General features: G+C 43.5%; 1 long non-coding RNA gene across 3 annotated transcripts in view; it reads left to right on the top strand.

The window, feature by feature from the left end:
• LOC126528286 (uncharacterized) overlaps positions 1–21500 on the top strand; it is an 85408-nt gene that overhangs the window by 42282 nt on the left and 21626 nt on the right. For all 3 annotated transcript variants that reach the window (XR_011890164.1, XR_011890165.1, XR_011890163.1), the window contains exons 2-4: positions 4405–4508; positions 5003–5220; positions 14364–14580. This is a non-coding gene — a long non-coding RNA (uncharacterized lncRNA). The remainder of the gene's footprint in view (positions 1–4404; positions 4509–5002; positions 5221–14363; positions 14581–21500) is intronic.

The following is a 21500-nucleotide window of genomic DNA, read 5'->3' as shown; positions in this document are numbered from 1 at the left end:
AGTGAATATAGATAAAAATTCACGATAGCTCTCATTTGGGTCTAGCTTATCGTAAACAGAAGACCAATCTTCCCTCAGCATACGCATGCGGAATGAAGTCATATTTCTGCTAGACATACATCTATGTTTAACGATATCCTGGCAAGTTATTTCATTTTCAGTAGTTTTAGGAAAAGCAATAAAGACAGGACAGTGGTCACTTATGCCGGCGCATACCGTGCCAGCTGCGCTTACATCAGTGTCTATGCTGACGATAAACAAGTCTAGTATGGACTGGCAAGTTGTCGTTACGCGTGTTGACGTGGTAATGACGTTATTGTAGCCACAAGCGTAAAGTTTATTAAGGAATTCCCGGGAGGTCAAATTATCCTTGAGAAGGTTTATGTTAAAGTCGCCACCTATTAGTGTGTTGTACTGGTGAATTGTTGAGTATTCTAACATCTCCTCAACAAATTCCAGGAATACACTCATATCACCAGACGGTGGGCGGTAAAACGCCACGTACATGTTAATATTGCTCTTTATGCAAAGCACTTCATAGTCGGCAGTAATGCACGTAAATTCCGGGATTATGTCGCAGAGCATGTGTTTTTTTACGTGCATTGCCACTCCGCCACCACGGCGACCACTTCGATTGATAAAATAATGGTTGCATTCAATCATATTTAACATGTCGCTTCCTTCGTGATACCACGTTTCAGTCAACATTATCACATCGAACATGAAGTTGAATTCATTAAAGAATGTGCTTAATTCATCGAGCTTGGTGGCGGCGGAACGTACATTGAGGTGAATGGCAGTGAAAATGCCCTGCGACTGCGCCGGAAGTTTAAGTTCACATGGCAGACAAAACTCTTGATTCAGCATCGCGTGTACAAGAAAACGTAACACAGATTATAAGCATAAGTACGCTACGCAATCTTGACGAGGTCAGAATCTGTTTCAATGCGCACCACCTGACTGGACTGTGTCTTGCGCGCGAAAATCTTCCCATTCTTAGTCCACACAAACTGCCACTGATTCTCCCGTTTTCTTGAAATTGCCTGTGTAAGCAGCCGCTTCAGTGTCGGACAGAAATGCTCATTCACGAAGATTTGGGCTTCGCTGGAGATTCCTACGTCACGATTCCGAATGCGGCTCTTGCGGGCTTTCTCGACCACGTGGTCCCGCTTCTGCTTGCTTTTGAACTGAACAATAACGTTCGTTTTACCCTGCTCACGAGTCTGTACTCGGTGGCAAACTTCTATATCATCAGCAGAAATGGGTTCGCCAACGACACCACCAATCTGGCCTACAAGATCAATGATGTTTTCATTCTTCTTCTCAACGAGCCCTTTTATTTCCACATTCGACCTGCCAGAGTACTGCTCACCCTGAACAACTCGCTTCTGCAGCTCTACAATGATTGACTCATTTTCACTGCATTTAGCCTTCAGCCTGTCATTTTCCTTCCTTAAGCTTTCTCTCTCGGTGCGCCCTTCCATTAACTGTTGCTTCATTGTTTCAAATTGCTTTTCCATGAATTCAAGTCCCTCTTTCATTTGTTTCATATCGGAACGTAATTCGCGCAGCTCAGAACGTGCATCCCGTTCCTTCTGTGACATCACCAAGTGTAGAAAGTGCAAAATGTGCAAAAAGAAATACAATAAGCAAAATGACACAGCAAGTTGGCAGCGGTGACAGATAATAAAAAAATAATAATACGCGTCTGTAACAGACAGAGAAACAGCACCAACCTGTAGTAGAACAACCACTCCGATTAGTCCTGCGCCTACTGGCTGTCACCGCTGCCAAATGCTACGATGAATGTCGAGCGCTTCCTTTTCTATTCTTGCTGATGCACTGTGGGTAGCTTCCGGGTGATGCCGATGCGTTGCCTTTCGTAAACCCTCGGTGAAGGGCACCTTGCACCTAGCGGTTCGTCGCGGCAAGTCTCCGGGGTTAATGGCGCAGTGGGTAGCTGCAGGGCTGCTTCCGATGCTGCGCCGCTTTCAAGCTTCCAGTGAAGGACACCCTCGTGCTAGCAGTTCCTTGCGGTGAGTCCCAGGTTACCTGTAGTAGAACAACCACTCCGATTAGTCCTGCGCCTACTGGCTGTCACCCACTGCTCATCCCACTGCTGCTTGCATAGCGTCTTGCAGTGGTCATCGATGATCTTGTGTAGCTCCGAGATCTTCTTTCGGAGCCTGCGATTGAGCCTTTATCTCTTCCATCGATGGAGCAGGGCGTTTTTGGCCTCGATCAGGTGGGCGAGTCTGCTGTCCATCCGCTCGACGTCGAGATCGGTTACCACTTTCTTGGTGGCCGCGGAAGCGGCGTTCTGGACCCCTTCACACCATTCTTCGAGAGTGGCGGGTGCCCTGGCTCTGCCAGGTTCTTCGCGAATCTCGCAAAAATGGTCCCAATCGATGAATGTGAATTCCCGAACCCTGCTCCGAGACACCTTGAAGTTGGTCAAATGACTTTCTGTACCGCACGCCGCCTTTTCGAGACTTTCGGGGATATGAGCCACTTAAGGATCTCGCCTTATTAAATGTACATGGAGTTTAAATTTGTGGGCAATGATATTTATGCGGTGTATATTCTGCACTCTATGTTAATTTTTTTCAATTATTCCGGCTTTTGAGGATGAATACTTAATACTGGTTTAAGGATAAATACTTAAAACTGGTTTGAGGATAAGTACTTTGTACTGGTTTCGATCGCAATCGCCATAGCGTGCTTTGACCAAAGAGATCAAAGAAACTTATCTTAGAATGCCGACATCACAAGGCATCGCAGCGGAGGGCGACGAGGACACTGTTGCAGCATTTAGGGGCAACAGAATGCGACAAGTGGCTGTAGCCTGAGCAGATGCTTATAGTGCTGCAAGTGCTGGTGTGCTGTGTGGTGACGGCATGCGGTAACAGTAACCTACTGTGATTGTATGTCTATGCTCTTTCCTTTCTTTATCTCTACTTTGCTCCCCTCTCTCCGCACCGTAAGGTAACGAACTGGATTTTACCATCTGGTTAACCTTCTTGCCTTCCCCTTTCTTCTGTCTCCCTCTCTCTCTAATGCTGGTTTGGAATATCTGTTATCAGAGCATGTAAAAGGGTTGCTTCGATCTTAAAATCAACGCCACTAGGTGATCAGTTTCTACTCACCTGAGGATTGCGAGCATGCGCCATATTTTAGGCACTGTGGGTAATTGCGAGCTTTAGAGAAACATTGAGACTGAAGGATTCGTGGCGTTCTCCTCATGCCTATATTGTAGTCAAGTTAAGGCTGCGCACGCCAAATAGCCCTTTTTTCTCAGCATCTGGTGAGAACTGAACATGTCACCGAGTTTACATGTTTTAAGAGTGAAAGGAAGACCTGTAACCTGTGTTGCAATCGATAAGCCGGAAACAAGGACGACAACAACCAATACAAAGGAAGCAAAAAATTCAGAAGATAGCGCGCGCTCTCAAAATCACTGTACACGACGCGTTCAAGTGCTAGCAAGACAAAATTGTGGGTGATAACACGGAACTGCACATTTCAGTGCTGCACGCGTCTTTAAGTCAACATGGCAAACTTTTAAGGGCAAGCGGAAGCTTATTAAACAAATAAACGGGTCGATTAGCAACGTACGCCTTGATTGAGCTTGTATAAATGCGCCACAGCGTCGCATGCCATGAGATACTCGTGGCATATTTAGTCGGCGAAAGTGTTCCGCGATTCTGCCTTCATTGTTAGCTAGGAGCGGCACGTTCTTAATTTTCATAAGTAAATTGTTCCTATGCGACGCATCTAACGCAACAAGCGTGTTAAAACCTAGCTTGTACGTGGGAAACTTGTAAAGGTGCTTTATCCTGTCTATTTAAGCATGCGTCGGTGACCTAACTGTCCTAGTACTGATGAAACCATCAGAAATGTAATGTTTTAACATATGCCTATTATAAGCGGTGTCTCAACTATCAGGCGCCAATATCTCAATATTTTCAAATGACACGTAGCTCGATAGACCCAAGTTAACGTTGTTTACCGTCGCTTGGATATTATCAGATTTTTTTTTGCATCCCCCCTAATTACATAATTAGCCCTAAATTGTTATTCACCTTCTCCAACATTATAGTTGATTAAAAGTTTAGACGAAAAAATGGCAGAGAAGCAAGGAAAACCGCCGGTACAACTTTCTGTTCGTCAATACGTGGTATACGAAAGTGTTTTTCAGAGCATGAAAGAACACCGCGGATACATCCAAAGTGTCTCGAGTGGCCAGTCGCGCAGAAATTTTGCCAATTCATATACCTAATGCTTATATTAATGTAGTCAGGGGCACTGAGCCCCCTTGAGCAACAAGTGTTTAAAAAACTCGATAGCTCATTACAGCACGCGCATGCTTGAGCTCATATGTTCTACTACTTAACTTTGTTTCAGCAACATCCATTTACGGGTTCACTGCAATTTTTCTGAATACGACATTTCCATTTGTGTTGCAAGAATGCAGACGCTTTGCTACGTGTTGGTACTATTACTTGCAGGTAAACTATATTCTGTTCTTTCCTTTTCTTAAAGCGTTCAGCATAAACCTTTTGTTTCTGTGCTTCTGCAGGGCTGACGCTAATCGCTATTGATAATATAATTCAGCCCACCTTACGAAGCACTCATTGATAAGGTGCGCTCAACTAAGTGATGCAGCTGATGAAACGGTACTTTGTTGTCCCAATTTAGTGTACAGTAACAAGCGTACGCGTCACTGACATTCACGGACGCGATGAAGTGCTTCAAGCGAAGTAGTTCAGCAGCTGTAATTCTAAACTTGCAGCGCTGTGTAATAAGCATGAATATATTCTTAACGTCACTATGCTTCCCGGTGCCCAAAGCTAAGTGCAAGTACACAGGCGATAAATGAAACTGTACATGTTAGCTAGCTTCGTAATTTGTCCTCTGCTGCTCGAAAATTAGGCAATTTCACCAACTCACAAAGACTTCAATTCTGTCCTAACAGCAAATGGAACGTGCCTCTTCTTTCTAGGTTTTTTTGAAGGAAGTACCTGGAAAAACAGCGTCGCTGATGAACAAAAGCTCCTACAAAACATTTTTGGTGGCATAATGGAGGATAACTTCCCACTGAAGGATATTTACTTCACTCTCCTCCCAGACGGAGTACCAAAGAATAGTACATTGTACCGTTTCAACCTAACGTACGGCAAGATCGTCAACATTGGCAAACTACTCACGCCCAAAAAAGAGGTCTTGAAACCTTTCTTTATTACAAATCTTTTAGAGTAGTTTTAGTACAGCTCACCTTTACACCGGAGCTGTATATGGTTAGCAGATTCCTCCGTCCGTCCGGCTGTAGGTCGCCTGTACGCCGAAAACACCTCCGTCGCAACCTCCTGCGCATGCCTGAAAAAAAAAAAAAAAAAAAAACAACGAGTGAGAGGCGCGCGAGTACTCCAATCCATGACGTCATATTAGCTAGCGGAAATTTCCACTGAGAAGATTGGCGTGATGAAAGCGGTGACATCAAAATCACTGTTGCCTTGAAAGCGGAAAGGCCTTGTGCTAGGTAGGTGGTGTTGGATTAGCTGCCCTAGTAATGAGGTCGTCGTTCTCCGTCGCAGCTGAACGCGCGCACAGCAGTTTCTCTCCGGCTCCGAAATAGGTGGACAAAAAAAGCAAGACCGTTAAAATAGGACTGAACATCTGATTAAGTGGCAGGAGGACTATTTGCGGTCGTAGAACAACTATGTAACAAATGCTTGATACCTTTATAACTTCTACATCGCTGACATTTACTTTAACCCATTTAAACTTGTTGAGTCACATGGTCCAAAGCCTATTTTTTCCCTTTTGTCGAATCAAACTTCCTATAGGAACACAAACACTGAATTAAGACAAGAATTAAGATTGTGACAGTGCTACTTATTCTGTGTACCGCTTACCAAACGTAGCCTGTTTGACGCCGGTCATAAGAGGCAGGAAACAAACTGAACCAAATCGAGACTACAAGTTATTGCTGGTATACGGAAAGGCATTGGCGAGTACATATGCCCTTTTAGTCCTAAACATTCAACTCAGATCAGTGATTTGCAGATTTATGTTTCTTGAGAAACAATTATGAGAGGTTCGTTTTAGAAACGTGGCACAGGCGCTCGGTCCAACTTTTTTGGTAAGATATGCTTCTGAGAACGCACGATTGCAACCAACGAAAGTCGAAACTTCATAGCTGCGCACGTCACACTTCAATTATATCTTTGTGACCACCCACTCCCCTCTCTAACGCCCTGACAAGGGCCACGAGGGCAGTACATACAATTAAATAAAAAAATTGAATATTTAACAGAGTTGTTCAAAATGAAGCACACTCATACGAAGCACGTGAGGCCTTCTTCGTGCGAAGGTGATTCATGGACTCCGGAAGTTAACAGTTTTGCACTTAAGAAGATGATTTGAAACATCGCACAGCTCAAGCTACTTTATTTCTTCCTCTTTAAGATAGCACAAGCTCTAATCTACAGCCTTCAGTATACCTTAGACACTCCAACTGGTACGGCGAAATAAATTCTTCCTCCTTTGAATCAGGTGCATGAATAGATGGGTTTCAAGAGCAGTAGGTTTCTGCCATTGTGAAAGGGGTGTGTCGTGTCTTCAAATGAACCCTCGAGCATTCTTTGAATCCTCCCGTCAACTTTAATATTTCAGTTCTCGAACTGAAAGGGAAGCTTAAACTACGGTGCTCCTATCCACGTTGATGGGAACAAAGAAATCATATTTTTAGGCAGCAAATCAACTGATAATATTCGTGATAACATTCGTTAGGATAAGTTCGTTGCATTTAAGAGAAATGAGTAAAATACAGTACCATAGTTGTAATAAATAAATGTTAAGTCTGTTGATGCTGCCAGTCTTTTTCTTAAGAAAATGATTTTAAATTTCGAGATTGCGAGGAATATCCCGTACAAATTTTACAATTCTAACTCGGCAATGAAAGCATAATATCATAAATACGTTAACTGCATGTAAAGTGTAGACAGGTAACATATTTTCACAGATCTCAAAAAATTGTGGATAATTCCACTCTGTGAAGGTGGATGACCAGCGAAGCTGTTTAGCGCACCACATAGAGGTAACTTAGAATTTTGACCATAGGTACGAACATATTTATTGTCCTGATCGGCGGTCATAGGGGTGATAGGTATGCACACACGTTGTCGTAATCATCTGCTATTAAATGCGTCCATCACGTGAGACAAAAGGTGGCTCATAACCCCTTTAGGAATGGTTCATACCACCGCAAATAAAAAAAAAAACAATTAACGCGGCCTCCCCATGACGATGACAGAGGATAAAGTTATACTGGAATGATGAGTGGTAGCGGAGCCAGCTGTGGAAGATGACGACGACGACCACGCGAGCATGGGCACGAGCGCGCTTGAGCGATTGGGCTGAGGGGCGCGAGCGAGCTAGTTGTGGAGGAAGACGACTATGCTCGTGCCATTGGTCATGATAATGATGATAACAATAGTTTCCGCTTGCCAATGAACGGCTGATACTCAAGCAATGAGTGGCAGCGGAGCCAGCTGTGGAAGAAGACGATGACGACGAATGCATCGACAGTGGCATGAGCGCGTTCAGGCGGTTGCGCCGAGGGGCGCTAATGAACTATTTCGCGGGTTGTTCGCGGACGACGGAAATGCCCTAGCCATATACAGGTTCTGTGTGATATATCGTTAATTCCATAGTAGGGCTCTTGCAAACCCTCATGAATATCTAAACTTGCCCGCTAGAGATGCTCTAGCAGTTGTATTCCCCAAGGCCGACACACCTTTTTCTTTGCTTTTTTTTGTAGTTAGAAAAACTGACTTTCAAGTTCCTAACCTGTCAGAGATAGGCCATACTTGTAAAAAAAATTTTTAGCTCCAAATGAAAACATTGCTTCCTAGACGGGCTAGACCTAATTTCTTTTTCTCTCAAGCGCAAAAAAAAAAAAAGCACACACTTCGAATATATACTGAGCAATTGTCTCAAGAAGGGATTTCTGCGCTTTACGTTCATCTGAATGGGGAAATAGGTCTTGGTCACGAGTCAAAGTTTCTTCTCAAACATTTTTCTTTGTTTATTCGAGGGAGGTTCGGCCCAGGATCTATCTCCTATAATGTTCCGCAATACTGTAGGAGCCCTCAACAACGCGTTTCTGAGCGGCTATTGCGGCATACTGAGACAGAGGTACCAAGTTATTCCTAGAAAATGCGTGCCTAACTTTCCTTAGTAGAATAACTCGTCACGTGAATACTCATCAACCGTAACGAAGTAAAAATAAAGGTTAGTTTCATGCTTTGATCAAAAAAAGTAAACAAATTTCTTGACGCTGAATTCGCGGGCATCTTTTGTTTTTCATGAAAATATATTGACATGCATGGCACACCTCAGCATTTCACGAGCAGCAGACCCATTTACCTCAAGATATCTTGCATTGTATAAGGTAATTTTTTTTACCTTTTGAGAATTTTTGAAAAATGTAAAACTGCATTTCAGACTTGATGGCAGAGATCAGCCGTAACGCCATTCAGGATGCAGAGCACGTCCATGCTTAGTGTCTAGCACAAATCCAGCCAGTGAGCCGGAGCGAGTGCTGCACTTGTTGTGACGTCACTCCTGAGAGGGTGCGACTTTAATTTCTCATCACTAATAACGATTGCTTGTTTTAGACGTTCGCATTTTAGTCAATTAGGGATAAGAAGAATTCAGTGCTTTCAGTATAAACCAAAAAAGAAGGCACCGAATAAGGTACCCTCAGTGTTTTTTTAGCAATTTGGCATTAATCGTAAAGGTTGAGCGAAAAAGATTTCCCAGATAGTTCATAAGCCGATTGCCTTGCATCTTCAAGCCAACATGCGCTCTGGTGCAGCAACCAGGGGGCATATTCTGTAAGTATTCACTTAGAGGACACTTATATTTTGTCTGCTGCTGAAGCACTCATTGGCTGGGAGCACCTGTCTCCTTGTGGTGCACTATCCAACACAGCCAATCAGCACTTGAGCCGCAGACAAAATGAACATGTCCACTGGGTAAACACTTACGTATTACGTCCTTGGATAACACATATCACCAGCCTCCGTTTCACAAATCGTTACTATTTCCGGATTTTGTCTATTTTTCAGAAGCGGCAGTGATAAATGTAGAAAGTGGGGAGTGAAGATGAGGCAATGAGCAATCTGGTTTTCAAGGCAGGGGCAGGAAGAAAAAAGCAATAATTACGAGATACCATAGAACGCGACACGGCACAAATGAGGCGCCGCCTTAGTGGAGAATCCCAACAAAGTGGGTACCCGCAGAGCCTACCACACCAGCTGTTGTTGATAACGTGGAACCTTGACCCAAGGCTTGAAAATGTTCACGTTTCGACGAATGAACTTGGCTAGTTCGCTGATGGTTGTCGCCCGGTTGTATCAGCCATATATTTCATTTTTCTTTCTGTTGTAATTCCATAGCTGCTCAATGTTCCAAATTCTCCTTCTCTTTGTGCTCAAATATAAAATGTGTTCCCTTAAATTCTGCTAATGGCGTCATGTCGCCGCATGACGTTATTCTGTTTCCATAGACAGCTTATCAAAAACTTCGTTTATCTTCGCACTGTATGCCCGTGCAGTGTCGAAGAGCAGGATCTGGAGTCGTGCTGCGCGATTAAGCTTGCACGAAATTACTTACCGAGAGATTTGCTGAAAAGAAGCGGTAAGCTTGACGCGTAAAATTAACGAAGACCGAGAAAGGTCTGTGAAAGTTCATCAAGTCAAACATACTCAGAAACGCGAAAAACAAACATAGCTTTTAGGTTGAAATACAAATAAGAAATTTTACGTTGAATTTTGGTATATGAATTCGCAGGTCCAACGGACATTTTAGAATCTATGTAAGACGACGCTTTGTTGAAGCGTGTAATCAGATTATGTCAATTTGCCCATTTTATGTATGCGTTTCCCGGTGTAATCTGGCGCGCGCATTTGGCGCGCGCATGCACCCGTGTGGCGCAGTGTGACATAAATAGCGACGATCTCGAAAAGCTCGTTGGCGTTGGCACATTAAAAGTGTTTGTAGGAGCGTAACAGTTGTTACAACATCGGGCTGTTGTACTGAGGGTGCGCGGTTTGATCCCGCTGCCACGTGCGTGTTCTCATATTTTTTGTTACGCTTGAGGTACTTGACAAGACAACGCTGCGCCGAGAAGCCATGGTCAAGAACGTTCTGGAGGGTCCGCAAAAAACAATTTGTTGTAAAGATATTGAAAACGCTGATCCTTACACAAAAGGAAAGTGAACGAAATCAAACTAGGATATACCGATATGTTGGTCTAGCAGTCACTGTCTTGTTCATAAACCTGTAACAGAAAATTATAAAGCGATAAATAAAGCCCCGTGATTCCTAACCTTCAGCGTAATTAAAATAACACTCGACTAAGAAGAAAGTCTTGAGATTACAGCGCCACAAACACAATCTGACACGGCGCATGTCGCAGAAGGAGACTACCGACTAATTTCGAATCCCGCATGCCATTTTCCGCGCATCTAATCTATGGTAGATGAACTACTTTGCATTCCATCCCCGTAGAACTGAAGTCACGACAGGCGGCACCAAGTTCGCTACCATAAGCACGGCAGCAGAACGTAAACCCTTGCCACTGGGCTACTTAACGGGTATGAAAGTCGGCTGAGAGTAGCTGATACATTACATTTACGTTTATCAATGCGTAAGCATTCTTTTGCGAGCTCCCCAGCCTTGTCACACGAAAAGTGGAGAGCTTTGTATTGGCAGAAAAATGCGTAATTTGATAAGTTATGACATTTAATCATTATGAAAGTATACATCTACCTGACTGGTTGCTTTTAAGCAATGAGGAACAGATTAAAGGAAAAAAAATGAAATAAAAAGAGAATACTCTTACAGATACATAGATCTCTTGAGAAAAGTCATAGTGAAGTTTATAGTAGGGGTGGACCAAATGAAATTTGGGGCTGGGTCAACGTGAAATTCGGAAGTGGGTCAACATGAAATTTAGGTGTGGGCCAACTTGAAACTCCGGAATAGGCCCACTTAATTTTGGGGCTGGGCCAACTGGAAGTATGCAAGTGAGCCCACTTGAAATTTGTGGTGAGCCAAAGTGAAATGTGGGGTAGGCCAACTTAAATTAGAGGGTGGGACAACTTGAAATTAGGGATAGGCCAGCATGAAATTTAGGGGTGTTCGAACTTGAGTATAAGGGTGGCCCAACTTACATTGGGGTGTGGGTGAACTTGAAATTCGGACGTAGGCCAACTTGAAATCTGGAGGTGGGCCAAATTTAATTCTGGAGTGGGCCAACTTCAAACTTTCGACTGGGTAAAGTTAAATTTAGGAGCGGGACAACTTGAAGTCTAGGGGTGGGCCAAGTTAGATTTGGGGGTGAGCAAACTTGAAGTTTGGTGGCTGGCCAAGCTAAATTTGGCGGTAGGTCAACTTGAACTTTGGAGGTGGGCCAACTTAACATTAGGGATGAGCTAAGTATAAATCTGGCCGTAGGCCACCTGAAATTTGGGGGTAGGCCAAATCAAGTTTGAAGGTTGGCCAACTTGAAATTTTCATGTGTGCAAACTTAAATTTATGGATGGGTCAAATTGAAGTTTGTGGGTACGCGAACTTTATTTTTGGGGTGGGCCTACGTGAAATTTGGATTGGTACAACTAAAATATGGAGTTGCGCCAACTTGTACTTTGGGGATCGACCTACTTAAAGGGACACTAAAGTAAAAAATGATTTCTTCCGCATCAGTAAATTACCGTTCGAAAACACCAAGAACACCACTCTTACAACGATAAGACGCTTGGTAAGCCATAAAAAGCGCAAGAACGAAATACGGGTGGCGACGCCTACTTAAGTTCTCGCACCTGGGGGCTGTGACGTCTTGGATTTTGATGGCATTTTCCAGGGCCTCCTAATTATATATAGCACTACAGATTGACGACATTGTGTTCTAAAGGAACCAAATATTAAACATGGCAAGTTTCGGGAACCTCTATTCAGCCAACGCGGCCCAAATGCGAAAACATACTTTGGAATCCCTGACGTCACGCGGACGTACCGGCGCTGGGGTTTCGGCGCGAAATTCAAATACTGATACTTGAACTTTCATTTTCTCGTCTATTAACCAAACTATTTTTTTAAATGACTGCCTGCAGGGTTCTCAAACAATGCTTCATGAGTCTAAACTGATTTATTGTTTCGCTTTAGTGTCCCTTTAAACTTGATAGTGAGACAACATGAAATGATGGTGTTGGCCAACTAGAGATATTTTTTTGTTTTGGGGGGGGGGGGGGGGTCTAAAATGCATTTGAATACTGCCGAGCGTCCTTCGATTTATGAACACCTCGGGGCCAAGAGAGCGCGTTGAGATGCTTGGCGCGTTTTAATTGCGTCTTACAGAGGCGCAGTCAGAACGCAGGCGAGAGCTAGAGTGGACAGCGAGAGTGTGTATGAAGGTAAGTCTTCACTTGCGGAAATAAGCGCGCGCAAGGCGGCGCGCCTAAAAACGCGCGCCGCGGAAGGCGCTTTCACGACAAGAATTCTCTGCCGTGCGAGGATGGGTTCCGAACGTACTTTTTTCGCGGCGCTGCGTTTCAGCAAACCTTAGCGAGCCAATCACAGGCGCCGAAGTCAACACGTGGGCGGTGGGGTCAGTGCTCTCGCCGGCGTTTCCGACCGGCGCGCGCGCCATGTCCCAGCGCCGGGGAGGAAGAACGACTGAAACGCGCGGGAATTCTCGCGGGCTCCCGAGGCATCTCGAAGGAGGCCGAGAGCTCTCACCTGCCCGCCGCTCTCCGCGACGGCGAACGCGCAGCGGTGTGACCTTCGAAACGTGGCGCGCGTTTTTAGGCCCGCCGACTTGCGCGCGCTTATTTCCGCAAGTGAGGACGTACCTTAATACAGGCTTGCGATAGCAACAGTGAGGGCGACATGGCCTCGCGGCGATGCACTCTCCCCTTACGCAACGCCTCACTGACTGGTGCGGCAGCTGGTGTTCCATTTCGACAGCCCAGCTCTGTTGAGGTGCGCTAGTACCCAGCGTTCCGGCTCAATTGGTACAATCTCATTGAAGCGGCCAGATGCGGCGAGAGAATCTGGCAATTGTCTGCGAACGTCGAAGCATCTTACAGCGACGCTGTTTACCTCTACCGACCATCCATTCTTTCGTGGCCGTCCACAGAAAACTCCCGATTCGTGGGTTGATCCAGAAGATAGTGCAAAGCTGGGCTGACCCGCGGCGGAGGTGAAGCAGGCGTTAAGCACTCAACTTACGAGCGCCGATCTCGAAGCAAGTGCAATGCCGGGCCGACCCGCGGCGGAGGCGAAGCAGGCGTTAAGCACTCACCATACGTGGGCCGCTCCCGAAGATAATGCAATACCGGCCAGACCCGCGGCGGAGGTAAAGCAGGCGTTAAGCACTGCCCTACGAGGGCCGATCTCGAAGTAAGTACAATGCCCGACCGAACTGCAGCAGAGGCGAAGCTGGCGTTAAGCATTCCCCATTCGTGGGCCGATCCAAAAGATAGTGCAATGCTGGGCCGACCCGCGGCGGAGGTGAAGCAGGCGTTAAGCACTCCCCATTTGTGGGCCGGTCCAGAAGATATTGCAACGCCGGGCCGAATCGCTGGGGACGTGAAGCAGGCGTTAAGCACTCCCCATACGATGGCCGATCTCGAAGTAAGTGCAACACCGAGCCGAACTGCAGCGGAGGTGAAGCAGGTGTTAAGCATTCCTCATACGTGGGCCGATCCCGAAGATAGTGCAATGCCAATCCGTCCATTGGCGGAGGTGCAGTTCGCGATTAAGGGGCCCACATACACCGCTTCGCTGCTCAACTGTCTTCATAGAGTCGAAGGGCACTGAATTTTTTAGCCACCGGAAGGGCCATGGGCAGACGCGCATATGCTAAGAAAAGCATTTAAGCAAGACTAAACAAAAAAGAAATTTACAGTCGAGCCAATCAATGCTTATGCTTAGTCGACAATTCTGAGTGCTTAGTCGACAATTGTCAGAATTTCTGTAGCTTTTGGTTCCCGTGCGCGATGGTCGATTTCTTATTTCCTTGAATAGTAACAAACTTGTGCTATTCTTATTTGTGGAGTGTTATCTTCTTCCTACATGACTACACGAGTCTGGGGACACCCTCCCTACTCGAACTTTGGTTCTGCGGTAGTTTAAAACTAAAGAGGAGTAGGTACAAGTAAAGTAATAAATCATGTTATAAATAAAAAAAATTAATGAATATGCCTAAACATAAATTGTTTGAAAGCGTGTATTAAATGATCCTTGCTTTTAAGCTCAAAAGTGACGTTTGATACAGTTATCTTTTTCTAAAGACCTGCAGATTGGACCTTACGGATAATGCAGTGAATGCAGCATGCGAATTTAACCTCAAAAACGCAGAAGTTCACTACGACGGCGCGATGTCCTATGGAAGAGACGTACAGGAGAGGTTCAGTCTCTACGCTTTCATAACTGAGTTCCCTTTCGGAGATCACATTAACCCTGCTTCGCTGAAGATAATAGTCTTGTTCAAACCTGGTGGATCCGTAGGTAAATGCCTAATATAACTTTCTTTTCTTCGTGTTCATTATTACGTGTAGCACCTATTCTCGCTTTGCTACAGAAGCTGTGCTGCTCTGGTGCTGCCACCAATCCGCTTTTGACAGAAAGACGCTTTCTACCATTAAGGCATAGTGAGAAAATAACGCACTCAGCACTCCCAATGTCTTTTATCAACCTACTGCCGGCGTTACGAAGCGCTGCACTGCAACATGTCTGATAGATCATGCTTAACGTATGAGCTAATAGCCTCGCAAAAAATTTCAGTGTGTGATCGCACGGCATAGGAAGCACGTATAGCAGAAGCGCAAGAACGCCGCAGAAAAATAAATCACTGCATAATCATGTTACCCCTCAAAAATCACAGCCCAATTTCTAGGGAAGTTGCTTTTTAGCTCGTGAACTAGGAATTACCGTTGCCTTTAATTAAACTACACAATAAAAAATGTTGCCTTCATATAACGCCTTCGAGAAGTACTTAAAGGATTTTTAAGTAAAGGCAGCACCTCAGCCAGGTATTTTTAACGTTGCCTGGGAATCACCCAAAACGTCCTATGCAGCCTTTTCTACCAAATATGTTCTTGGTGACAGCTGTAGTTCTGCCCTGACAGCGAGCTTAGTTCTATGCAACCACGCACTATCAAGATCGCCTACACATGACTGATAACGTGTCTCACATTTCTATGAGAAACAGACAAACTTTAGTTCAGTGAGGACACCTTTGGTGTTTGAAAATAGAAACAAATATTGTAAAAAAATCGAGAGTTCAGATATTTTCAACAATTAAAATCACATCATTAACGTTACTCCCACACATATAACCCCTCACTTTTGGTCCTGATTATTCATTGATTGATTGATTTATTCATTTAACTCGATATTTTCAGGATCTCTCTGGTGCTACATAGAGGAGTGGTTTATCGCTTATACAATGCAGTAATTCAACCACACACATAAAATCGTTTACACGTCATGATAACCTGTCCCCTATTTCTACGAACGAGAGATATATAAAGTTTAGTTCACTGACGACAACGTAGGTGCTTGAAATGAATAATGAATAGGCTAAAAAATTTAGAGTTAAGAATTCCAGTCAAAGATAGTATTCTGTTGGAAGGAATCTGTATACTGGTTTGTACGGCATCAGGGCAGAACTCCCACACTGTGATTGTTGCGGAAGAAAATGTATGAAGAGGCAGAGACAAGCTCGCACTTTAACACTTGACTACGGAAGAACATTTTGTAAAATAAGGCACAATTGATATTCTTCTAAGAACTAAGTCGGGTAGTTCGAGAGAACGAGTTATTGCCGATATGCTTGCATAGGAGGAATAGTACCTTGGATTTTGACGTATTTTGAATGTGATCTTCTAAAATTTATTTTTCCAATAGGATTCCAAAAGAATGGAAATACATGAGAAACATCTGGAATCTTAGCATCATGATATAATGGATCCATACAGATCCATACAGCAACACACCTATATGTACACAACAGAAATTTCAATTTTTTTGTGTGGATGTCTTTGTGAAGGTAGCAAACGTCTCGTATTGCAACTATATTTCCACATTAATACAGGTCGTTGTAGTGGTGTGTAAGCTTAACAAAAAAGTATTTTTATTTGCTTCACTTTAACTGTTCTACAAAGTTCTCCCAATGCTGTATAGCCACCTCTTGCCATACACATGTCTTACAATTGGCTGCAAGAATTTCCCAGCTTCGTAGCCTCGTGTTGAGAACTGGGAAGGCATGATTGATAAACAGAGAATTGGACTATTATTAGTTATGCAATCATTCGCCATAATTGTAGTTTTATTGTTTATTACAGGTTGAAAGGCATATCTGATATTTATTAGGGTGGCTTGGTTTGGGCGGCATAATTTGAACTCGACAAAAACGCCTTGCCCGATTTTCGAAAACTCCAAGTGGCTTGAAAAAAGAATCATACGTATGGCCTCATTACTCTAAAGAATTTTATAACTGTGGAAAAAAGCAAACTAGATTCTTCTCTAAGTTGTTACATCAAAAAACTGGCGACATAAATATCAGGAAGCAAGGACGGCTTATCTTTTGCATAGCTACTCAATATTCACTCTGCGTTTCAAATGATGCTCTGTTACAACGCCTAGATTTGTTAACCTAGTAACACCTTCAATGCGTTCTTCATCTACCTTAGCACACATGAGTCGAAAGCTGTAACTCTGTGTGAAGAATAAACGAACAAATGTTTTCTTTTCATCTTAAGTTCAGCAGCAGCTTAATAGCATAGAACGAGTGCCTAATAAGCTTCATTTATTGGTTAGCTATACGTAAAGCTTCCATCGAGCACACATGTTCGCAAGTTAGAGCAGTGTCATCCGCGTACTTGGCAGCATCAAAATTAAGCGATATCGGCGGTACATGGTTCATGTATAATGAATATAATAAGGGTCCCAACGTTGATTATTGGTGGACTCCCACTGTGACCGCAGAAAAATCTCATTGGACAACGTGCAATCGAAACTATTGTTGTCCATTACTCAGATAGCTGCTGAAAAATTCTAGACAAAACTATAGAAGCTGTAATGTTCTAGATTCTCAAGCAGCATCCGATTATAGACAGTATCAAAAGCTTTTTGTTAATGAAAAAATTATCAAGAATTGCCAATGAATAACACGATATTATTGCTTAAGTAGGTGCTTACAATAGCTGAGAAAGGTAACGTAGCGGTGGCGGTTTACCTGTTCCTCCTGAATACATGCTGGCTAGGTATTAGCACTGATTATCGTTCAACGAAATTAATGGCCCATTTCGCGATGAGTTTTACAAAAGCTGCAAGAATGGCAGTCAGAAAAGATATTGGGCGACAATTTTCAGGGTCGCTTCAATCTCCATTTTTTGTGTATAGCAGTAACTTTAGCAAGACCTGGGTACGTAGGTCTGTAAAAGGCATGATTAAATAGAATTTCCAATGGAATACAAAGAGCCCCTATACATCTCTTTAACATAATCGAAGATCATGTCCAGCGCTGTGTTTGTCGGGCTTCGTGTTGACTGGTACGATTAACTCGGTGGTCGTGATTTCAGAGTAACCAAAGGAATTCACCATTCTGACAGAAAGACTATAAAATATAACGCCAGCACATGGATTCGTAATTTCCTTGGCGACGTTACAAAGTAATTATCAAAAGATTACACTATTGATTCTGCCGAGATTCGTTTCACTTGAGCATAGCACATATTGTATGGATTAAGAATTGGTTTTATTATTCAGTTTATCTGCCAATAATTTTAGTATTGAATTTCTAACATGATTGGAGAATACGAGCACGCGTGATTTGCGTTACCTTATATTGAACTATACTGAAATTTTCTTCGTATAAGTATTTGCCCTGACTCTGCTAAATTTTTGTATGCCGACTGATTTCTTTTTATGAGCTGCAACATAGCACAGGTCATGTATGAACAAATAGGCTTCTAGAAGTACCACCTCTCGCGAATGAAAGGAGATTGCGCTATGGCTTCTCTCAAGTTATTAGTTAATAAGCTATATTGCTGGTTTGCTTCAATACGGTGCCGATTTATATCGCTCATTTCTAGAAAACCTTGTTTAAAAATGTCAATATATTTTTTTATGGTAAGCGAAAATTTGTACACACGCTATATTCACGGCGAAATATGATTTGTTTAGACAATGATAACAGATTACTGTGTCATGAATAAGTGACTGTTGACGTATCGAAATTCCGAAGTATGTGATCAGTCGACGTTGACGACGAGGAAGTGTCCCTGGTAAGGGCCGTAATAGTATTACGAAAACCATAAGAACAGATCAGGAAACAACTTCTGGTTTGTATTGTAGAAGTCACCACTTACTGATATTTTATATTGAAGCTGGTCAAGTGAAGGAGCAGTGCTTCAATGTAATGCAAAATGTTATCATTATGTTGATTAAGGGCTCGACAGACAACAACAATTGTTGCAGTAGTTCTTTTTACAAGGAAGTGAAATTCATGCAGAAAAGTGTGTGAAAAGAATGGGACAAAGGGGACACTTGATATTATTGTTTGTGGACAGGCTAGACATCACCTCGCGTGCGTGACAGCCTTGGAATTGAAAAGAATGACAAATCTCGTATATCTTCAACTTCTCCTGGGTTCAGCTATGTCTAGGATACAGCCACTAAATCGAAGGGAGACGAATCAGTGGCTAGTAAAAAGCAAACTCTGCGCATTGCACTGTATCCGCCAGTAAGACTATTTAATGAGCGGTAACTGATAGAAAGACATCTCTACAATTCTTAGCATATCTCTGAAAGCCCTTCCTCAGTGTCAATATGTACAATGTCTAAATTCTGTGCTCTCGTAGCAAGAATTTTACTAATTGCCATCCAAGTAAAGTGCCAGCTCTCTTTTTTCCTTTTACGAGCAGCAGCCTTGGCAAGTAATATTTGGTTTTCTATGCTAGATGCTCATTGACGTATACCGCATCACTTCTTTCAAAATCAGTCTGTTAAACCAAATTGTTTTTTTTTTTTGCCGCTTCCAATGCACTAGCACAAGCTGTGTGGATGCGAACTTGACGATTACGTTCGGCTTTTCGTTGTTTTAGCTTGGGACCACATGTATCACATCCATGCCTTCATGATAGAGCAATTCGAGTCTTTTTTGTGACTTCTATCATTGGATCGGCTAGGCTTTTGTTGGGTTCCTTAGGCACGCCCATGGTCTTGATATTTTGTTGACAACTGTATTTTTTTCAGTTCGTTAAATTGTTTCCGGGTTTCTTTAGTTTATCGTGCAGATCTATATTTTTGTTATTAAACAGTACTTGTTCCTGCTTTAATAAATTTTCGAGCGTGATTTTGAATTCTTGAAAGCATGCTTTCATGATTAACAGTGAATTGCCTGCTCGCATTTCTGCGCATATTTTCCTGCTCAAAGTCAGCCAGCATTTTAGCGGCTTGCTTGATTGTTGTATCTTTTCCATTTTCACAGAACACGAACTCTGTAGGCCAGCCTCCTAGACACTACGTTACCGAAGCATAAGATACGCACCTGCAACAACAGGGAAGACCAATGCATGAACAACTGCTGGGGAGAAAGCGCACGTGCCTAGGCTGCCCGCAGATATTAAAACTGGAGGATAGTTCTGAATAGTTTGAAGAAATGCAGTCAGTGTAGAACAGGCAGTTAAGATACACGAGCCATGCTCAAGCTTGGGACCGGTAAGACAAAAACAAAGGCATGACCGGAAGACAAACTATTGAACTTGGATGCAATGACGATAATTGCGTGACCATTGGGGCAGAGTGTCGATTCACTGACGACTATAGGATACCGATAGAATCACGAACACGGAATGACATTGACAAGTCCACCAAGGCGGTACGATAATGAAAGCATGTCGAGAACCGGAAGTCGATGTTAGAATGACGACGATGGTACTACCGCGATATCACAACGATGGTATTACAAAAATGTATGACAACGAGTGTATAACGACAATGGCGTGTCAACCATATGAGGCGATGGTATGACGAAGAATGTTTCATAAAGCCCGTATGCCGATTATAGCGCGACGACGAAAGCTTGGGGTTGATGGCATCATGAGTGTCCGATGACGAAGCTGTAGGTCTGACGAAAGTGCGACAGCGAAGGCATAACGATGATGGTTCAACAAGGGATGCACGATAGCCACTGCTCAGTGGTGATAGCGCGACAGCTGCGGTATCATCATCATCATCATCATCATCATCATCATCATCATCATCATCGTCCTGGTTACGCCCACTGCCGGGCAAAGGCCTCTTCCATATTTCGCCAACTACCCCCGTCATGTACTAATTGTGGCCATGTTGTCCCTGCAAACTTCTTAATCTCATCCGCCCACCTAACTTTCTGCCGCCCCCTGCTACGCTTCCCTTCCCTTGCAATCCAGTCCGTAACCCTTAATGGCCATCGGTTATCTTCCCTCCTCATTACATCTGCTGCCCATGCCCATTTCATTTTCTTGATTTCAACTAAGAAGTCATTAACTCGCGTTTGTTCCCTCACGCCATCTGCTCTTTTTTTATCCCTTAACGTCACACCCATCATTCTTCTTTCCATAGCTCGTTGCGTCGTCCTCAATTTAAGCAGAACCCTTTTCGTAAGCCACCAGGTTTCTGCCCCATACGTGAGTACTGGTAAGACACAGCTCTTATACACTATTCTCTTGAGGGATAATGGCAACCAGCTGTTCATGATTTGAGAATGCCTGCCAAACGCACCCCATCCCATTCTTATTCTTCTGATTATTTCCCTCTCATGATCCGGATGCGCAGTCACTACCTGCCCTAAATATATGTACTCCCTTACCACTTCCAGTGCTTCGCCTCCTATCGTAAACTGCTGTTTTCTTCCGAGACTGTTAAACATTACTTTAGTTTTCTGCAGATTAATTTTAGACCCACCTTTCTGCTTTGTCTCTCCAGGACAGTGAGCATGCATTGCAATTGGTACCTTGAGTTACTAAGCAAGACAATATCATTAGCGAATCGCAAGATACTAAGGTATTCTCCATTAACTCTTATGCCCAATTCTTCCCAATTCAGGTCTCTGAATACCTGCTGTAAACACGCTGTGAATAGAATTGGAGAGATCGTATCTTCCTGCCTGACACCTTTTTTTATTGGGAGTTTGTTGCTATCTTTATGGAGGACTACGGTGGCTGTGGAGCCGCTATAGATATTTTTTAGTATGTATACATACGACTCGTCTACACCCTGATTCCGTAATGCCTCCATGACTGCTCGGGTTTCGACTGAATCAAATGCTTTTTCGGGATCAATGAAAGCTATATATAAGGTTGGTTATATTCTGCACATTTCTATATCCCCTGATTGATAGTGTGAATATGATCTATTGTTGAGTAGCCTTTAGGAAATCC

Source organism: Dermacentor andersoni, chromosome 9, assembly GCF_023375885.2.
Source record: "Dermacentor andersoni chromosome 9, qqDerAnde1_hic_scaffold, whole genome shotgun sequence".
Taxonomy (NCBI): Eukaryota; Metazoa; Arthropoda; class Arachnida; order Ixodida; family Ixodidae; genus Dermacentor; species Dermacentor andersoni.
Note: the sequence above shows the minus strand (reverse complement) of the source record. Positions and strands in the feature narration are given on the sequence as shown.